This window comes from Drosophila miranda, chromosome XL (assembly GCF_003369915.1).
Source record: "Drosophila miranda strain MSH22 chromosome XL, D.miranda_PacBio2.1, whole genome shotgun sequence".
Lineage (NCBI taxonomy): Eukaryota > Metazoa > Arthropoda > Insecta > Diptera > Drosophilidae > Drosophila > Drosophila miranda.
The window spans coordinates 4,395,444-4,403,128 of NC_046673.1; the positions used below are offsets into that span (position 1 = coordinate 4,395,444).

The 7,685-nt window shown below is 44.8% G+C and overlaps 1 long non-coding RNA gene across 1 annotated transcript; it reads right to left on the bottom strand.

Annotated features, from left to right (window-relative positions):
• Nucleotides 1-870: 870 nt before the first annotated feature.
• LOC117186042 lies at nucleotides 871-1,302 on the bottom strand. Its single transcript, XR_004471222.1, has 2 exons — nucleotides 1,083-1,302; nucleotides 871-1,008 (listed from the first exon to the last, which is right to left on the bottom strand). It is a non-coding gene; the product is annotated as an uncharacterized LOC117186042 (long non-coding RNA).
• Nucleotides 1,303-7,685: the final 6,383 nt, after the last annotated feature.

The following is a 7,685-nucleotide window of genomic DNA, read 5'->3' on the forward strand; positions in this document are numbered from 1 at the left end:
TTAAAATCAACTCCACGAAAAGAAGTCGAGCAAAGAGGAATTGAAAGATCATGCGATGCGACGGTCCAATGCAAAACGGTCCACATCGATGTATGCGTGTGCAGCTGAAGGTTTGGGTTATGTGAGAACGCTACAGTTAGGTTTTGCGCACAAGCAATAGCAGCACAATTCTGCGCGTAAAAATAGGTGCTTAAGTGGGAAAATACAATGATGAGCACATGAATAGGGAAAGTTATAATTTAAATGAATAATGAACTAAAGTTAAGCGGCCAATTTCTCAACAATATTATTTAAAAAATATAATATTGAATTTTCAATATTACTTTGGGCTTGCAAATCTTTGCGACATTTTATGGAGCGACGAAACAAAAATAAATTTAGTTCGGGAATGCTTGTGAGAGCAATGTACGATACCCTAAAGGAAATGGATTTGTTCCAAGTTTCACCGAAAAAACTGTCAAACATGATGGTGGCAATATATGTAATTATATGGGACTGCTCCTCCGGTACGGCGTAGGTCCATATGCCAGACAACGAACAGAACGAACGCTGAGGAAGGAAAATTCTTATTGGAGCGAGATAACGACCCAACTAAAACACGTGGGGAGGTTTAATAAAGAAATTGACTAAGTTTTTATTTTTAGAAAGCAAAAATTATGGGTTGCTTTCGCCTTCTCTATCGCTCTCTCAATCTGTCATCCAACAATCGTCGACATTGAAGCGCATTAAACAATTATATCACAAAAAACAAAATTTCTGTCGTTTAAAAGAAAATCATTTGGAACCACGGTTAATTTTTTCTTTTTTGCACAAGCAGCAGAAACGGTGCTCGCTTCGTCTACTTTTCGTTCTGCTTGCGTTTATTGCTAGCGTTCCTCTTTGCGGTCTTCTTCCCGCTTGAAACGTTTATAAAGCGGGTGCCGATATGAATGCGAGAAACAACGGCAATTGGCAGTGGACTGTGCTTTGACGTTGAGCTTGTCGTGACGCTAAAGAAGATAATTCTCTCTGAGATCACAGTGTGACCGCGAATTAATTGATAAAGTATACAGTCCGATCCTCAGAAATATACCGAAACATACCGTCCCATTTTAAAAATATAGCGATGACAATAACATTTTTTTCTTAATCAAAACCACTAGCACTAACCATACAGTATATAGATGTGCCAGTTCATACCACGAAAGCGTCACACACTGGCTAGCGCGTTGAGTACCCCAGAGTACTGACGCGTCATCATGAGAGAGAACGCAGAGAGAACATCTTTGCATGTGTTAGTACACACGCAATATGTTTCGACAAAAATATGTGATTGTATGCTTTTTTCAAATTTTTGGAACTCTCTCAGGTCTGGTTCTGTTTTGCCTCCAGCATGTTTTAGTGTATGGGTGCACATGCATTCTCACGTACTTTGCGTGTGTGTGTTTAGTATTGCTGGCCGCTAGAACTGAAATTTGAGTTTGGTTCTTGTTTTGGGTCTTTTGATTAACTGACCAACCGCCACAAAATAAATGAAGAATGGGCAGGGGTGGGGGTATGGTGCACTAGGGCGCGGGATATAAAATAAAAGCTGTTATTTGTTTTATTTATACCACAAAATATAAAATATTACAATAATATAATAACACATTTATTTCATTATTTTGAACAGGTTGATTATAAATTATAGGAGCTAGAGCAACGACGTTTTATATCCAGGCTTCTGTGATATGTCACTGCTACCAGTATATTTCAAAACTGTGCCCCGCCCACTTCCGCCCCCACAAAAGGCAAAAATCTGTGGCATCCACAATAGAGAAAACTAAATCAGAGGTAACGACCATATCTATCAGATTGCTGAATCTGGATCAGATCGGATCATTTTTATAGCCAAAAGGAACAAATCAATTTGCACTGGCTACGCAGCGCCCGACGCCACGCTCAGACTGATTTTCTGTCTCTCTCGCATGCACTCTTTGTCGTGTCGTTGAATATTAGCGGCGTCTGCCGGAGGAGAGCCATACTGACTAAAGATCGGGTATAAATGTAGAGTTGCGGTATCCGCAGCAACTCACAACGTTCCCCCTCGTTTTATTTTGTGTAGTAAAAAGATTAGATTAGATTAGTGAATTAAGTTTAATTTGCTTTTGCCCCCTCGACATTCCGTCCTGGGAGTATTGAAAGAATTTTTACCCGGTGAAAATCGCCGTCTTTCAAAGAAAATCTTTCCTTAAATCCCGCTGTAAAAAAAATAATCATGTTTATTATTGTTGAGAAATTACCCGCGTAGTTTCAGTTCAATGTTCGTGGTTATTACAACTGCCCTATTCATATGCACATGATTGTATTGCACCGCTTAAGTAACTATTTTTACGCGCATAGCTTTGTTGTTATTTATATACATGTAAAATACTTTGTAATATAACCACCAATATTAAATAACCAATATAAATAAATAAGCTCAATATTCAAAAGATTATACAGTCCACTAAGTCATAGCCACGTCCATTACATTTTTCAAACTGCACGACATTGATGGGCTCGTCCCCATTAAATTCCGTAATTTGTTTATCTAATAAAAGAAAATAATGAAAAAATAATATTAACTGGCTGCCATAGAATCGGAGTTATGATATTGAAGTGCTCCAACTCCATCGTCGATTCTATCGGGAACTTCATGCAATTTTGTTATACCTCTGGCTGTTTTTTATTTGTAGCTTTAGAAGAGCCAACGCCCCCTCCAATGTTTCTGTTAAGACATCTACTTTTTTTCTAAATTAGAAATTTCCTATGAAATATGTATAAACAAAAAAATACATATTAGTATACATGGATTTACTGTATGGTTAGTGGTTCTGCTGACTTTGTGATGCCCAGCGCCAGGAAACCTAAGCGCCGGCGCCACAAACACCAACATAACAGCTGGAAGCATGAAGACTAAGAAATAATATATAAGGTGTAGTATAAATCAAATAAATAACAGCTTTTATGTTATTTCCCGCGCTCTAGTTGACCATACCCCCACCCCCTGCCCATTCTTCATTTTGTGGCGGTAGGTTAGTTCATCAAAAGACCCAAAAGAAGAACCAAACTTAAATTTCAATTCTAGCGGCCAGAAATACTAGAACACACACACGCAAAGTACGTGAGAATGCGTGTGCACCCATACATTCAAATATTCAAATAGCATCAGCATCAGATCTCTGATAACGAAAGAAGCATACAAACACACATTTTTGTCGAAACATACCCTCTAGTACCAGGCAACTAGCAAATGTTCACGCAAACGACTCTTCCAGCGATTAGATCTTGTACAGAAGTGAACAAAATCAACGCATAAAGCAAACGAGAAAAACAAATGCATTTTGTTTGTGTAAATTCTTGTCTCTTTCATTCCACGAGCGCAAGTACAGTAAAATATCACGATTAACTTACCATTTCGGTGCTTATTGCATGGCTTGGCTTGGTAAAAACTAGCTGAGTGGGCACTGTAACTCCACGGAATTGCGGTTATTTGCCGACTTCGAAAACAAAACGAAGGCGGCTTCGTTTTTCGGTTCTTTTTCGACTGGTCCGCGTTCGATTCCCGCGTAACTAGTTGCGTAGCTAATTGCGCGGTAAACAGCACAGAACTAGTTCGAGAGGGGTCAATTGACCCCTTTGGTTCTACAGGGCTAGAACTGAAATTTGAGTTTGGTTCTTGTTTTGGGTCTTTTGATGAACTGACCTACCTCCACAAAATAAATGAAGAATGGGCAGGGGGTGGGGTATGGTACACTAGGGCGCGGGATATAAAATAAAAGCTGTTATTTGTTTGATTTATACCACAAAATATAAAATATTACAATAATATAATTACACATTTATTTCCTTTGAGCAGGTTGATTATGAATTATAAAAATTATGTAAACGCCGTCGGTTCTCGATACAATGATGTATCTAAATATACAATATAAGAAAAAATATGTATGTATGTATATGTATACTAAAATAAATATGCATAAATATAATTGGAATTGGTTTTACATATATGTATTTCAAATAAATTGCTTTCCGACGGGAATGTGGAAAGAAAAAATTTAGATGCGAGTCGCACCTTGAATACTCTCATGGATAATTATTCTAATATAAAATCTGTGTTTTCATGAAAAGAGGCCTGTTTGAAAACTGGAAATACGTTTTAAGCTATACTGAAACTGCAAACGGTATAAAACACGAAGCCCGTTTAACTAAAGTGACAGCTAATATTGAACAAGCACAAGCCTTAGGGCTTAATGTACGAGCAGCTATTTGTGACCAGGGCTCAAATAATAGAGCTGTTTTCAGAAGACTGGGAGTCGACATTAAGAACCCCAGCTTTAAAGTTCAAGATAAAGAAATATTTGCGATTTACGATGTTCCACATTTTATTGAATTGCTCAGGAACATTGTCCGAAATAGAAATCTTTATACCCCTGATGGCGTTGTTTCATGGAAAATAGTCGAAGAACTGTATGAAATCGATTCCAGAAATTTAACGCGACTCTGCCCGAAATGAACAACAAAGCATATATATCGAAATAACTTTGAAAAAATGAAGGTCAAATATGCCACTCAAGTGTTTAGCCATAGTGTGGCCGCTGCTCTTCGAACAATGATTAGTTCTGGAGGCTTCTTAAAGTGCAAAGAAAATGCAGAAGCGATGGCTACATTTATTGAAAAAATGAATAGATTATTCGACTGTCTAAATAGTTATGTCCTCTACGATAAAAACCCATTTAGGAGTGCAATGCAAGACAAAAATCTTGTCAATGAGACCCTGTCGGATATGCGAAAATATTTTGAAGAATTTAAATATCCACAGGAAGTCTACTGCATAAAGGGTATGATTTTAACAATCAACTCCATACTTTCATTGGCCCAAAATGTTTGGAGTCAAAGTGCTGAAGTTTTTTATGTTGCTACATCCAAATTAAACTAAGACCCATTAGAAAATTTATTTTATTTAATCAGATCTCGCGGTGTTACCAACAATAATCCAACTATGTATGAATTTAATGTAATTATTAGTAAAATGCTTTCTATGAAAGTTCTAACTTCCACTACAATATCTGGGAATGAAGATACTATGTTAATTAACATTATAAAAGATAATGTAACGGACCTGCTTCTTGGTTCTCTTGAGTTTGCTGGGCTCGCTCAGCGGTCGGCCGATTCGTCGCAACGTATTTTTATTGTTGCCCCCAACGACAAATGATAAGACCTTCCTTTTTTTTTAATCGAATTTCTCTTTATTCGTTATTATATTAGGACTTAGGGCTAGATGCTACAATTCAGCTTATCTATGGATCTCCACCACGCGTGGGCTCTCGTCGGGTGTGGCAGCGTTGAGGCTAATGATTGGGGCAGTTTGACCTCCGCTATTGCTTTGGCCCGCCATGCAAATCCGCACTCTACGTCTCGCACTCCCCTCTTAGCTTCCGCCGGCAACTGTGGATCACCTCTTAACTTAGACTCACTCTGGGGGCAGGCGGGGCCTGTCTTCCTGTTGCTATTCACTTCACTGCACTTCTTCGAACCGTACCGGGTATCACTCTTACGTTTCGGCGGGGTTTCAACGTGCGCGCGCGATCACTTCTCCACGGAAAAAGAGCCCCGCTTCGTTGCCGCAGCCTCCTTTTACAGCCCCTTGATGGGCCCCGGCTCGGCGTTGGTAGTTTTCCATCGCCGTCTCCTGGTTTCCACGGCCTTCGTAACGGGGCCTGGCCGGTGGCGTGATCCCATGCCCATATTTGGTCATGCGTCGGATCGCTGCCGGCCCGATCCCGCCGTCTCCTCTGCCTCTCGCGTTTCTCTCGCTCCGAGAGCGGGACACTTCTCCTCTCGGGGCCCTTGGCCTCTTCGCCGCATCCGGATATCCGTGGGTATTTGGGCTGACCTTCGCCTTATCCAGCCAGCCATCAGCCTTTATCCGACCGTCCCACCGCCTTTATCCGGCTATGCTTTGGTCGAATTCGGCCTGTGGGAACCGCGGTTCCTCACACCCCCCTCTTTCTTCCCGCAGCGGAATACTCCCGTTTTCCGCGACCTTGCGACGGAGTGTGCTTTCCCATTCAAACGGCCCCATTTTACGCGCGCTCCTTACTGCATCTGGGATCACGGGCGCCCTGGCGCCCTCTGGCGCCTTTGCTCGGGCGGCGCTGCCAGCCCTTGCAATTTTCTGGCTGGGGCCGAATCCCCGCCTATCGATAAGGTGTAGGGGCGTTTAGGCGATCCACTCGATATCTCTCCCCAGTAAGTATTCCACTTTTCTCTTTTTCGCCTTCTCTTTATTCATTTTCTTCCCGAGTGTTTCGCCCTTGTTTTTTTTTTCCTTTTTTTTTTCTCTTTTGCTCTTTTTTTTCCTTTCCCCTTTTTTTTTCCCTTACTTTTGGCGCACGGCGGTCCGCACCTCCTGCGATACATACGGTCCCATTATGGCCGCCTCCGGTCCCCTCCACTGTGGTTGCTGCTGCCACTGCTCCTGCCCCTGCTGCTGGTGATGCGGCTGCTGGTGCTGCTGCTGCTGGTGCTGCCGTTGCTGCTGGTGCTGCTGCTGCTGCTGCTGGTGCTGCTGCTGCTGGTGCTGCTGCTGCTGGTGCTGCTCCTCCTCGGCCTGCGGCTGCCGCCTCTCGGGGCCCTCGTTATCCTCGGCCGGTGGCGTAGGTTTCCACAGCTCGCCCTCCTCCTCCTCGGCCTGCTGCAGCCGCCGCTGCCACTCGGCCTCGGGTTCGTAGCCTGCTTGCCCGTGGCCTGGGGCGGCGTTCCCTCGGTCTCCGCCTCGTCGGTCCGGGGCTGCATCGGCGGCAGCACCACCCGGAATGGTGGGGGTGGCGGCGCCTCGTCGCTCTCTTGGCCGTGCTCCTCCGTACTGGCGGCTCTTTCCGCCTGTCGCCGCCGCGCCTCCATCCGCTCGTCCCTCCGCCGCCTGATCGCCCGCGCCCTCTCCAGCACTTGGTGCATCCGGCGCTTCTCCTCCGGCGTCGCCTCCTGAAACCTCCGCCTCACCGCCTCGATTTTGTCGCGCAGGGTCAGCGGCTTTCCAATCCTCGTCTCCGGCTCCGCCCTTGCTGCCGTCTCCATCTGGCCTTCTCCTGAGCGGTTGGCGCGCGCGGGCCGTCGGTGCATATGACCTCGTCGTCGTCCTCCTCCTCCTCATCCGATGACACCGTCGGCGACACCGAGTCGTGCCCTATGGCGCCGGTGACACCAACGGCGAGGCCAGCAGTTGAAGGAACTGGGAGCCATCGCACCAATCCTCCTCGTCGCTACGCGAGAGCAGAGACGCCCGTCGCTGACGAGAAGTACCGGCGCGATAGCCCCCTTCTCCCACGATCGCCTGTTGCTCCTCCAGGAAGGCCCTCATATCATCCATCTTCTTCCTGCCATCCTCGTGGTTGAGCCCGCGTTTCATCTCCATTTTTTTTCTTGCTGCTTATCTTGCGTTCTTTCTGGTGATAATTACCTTCAAGTGTTCGCTGTTTCGTTTTCCACCAGCCTATATACACGCATTGCATTGCCAATCGTTCCCTCTACCGGTGCCGGTGCTCCGTGTCTCGGTCTCTCCGCCTGGTTCTAACGGTTGTTGCGTTTGTACTCATGGCCCTCAGCCTCGTCTCTCTGCCGGCCGCGCTCTCTAACGGCATCTTTCCCCTGGTTGTGCGAGTGCCGTCGCGCTCTCCGCTCTC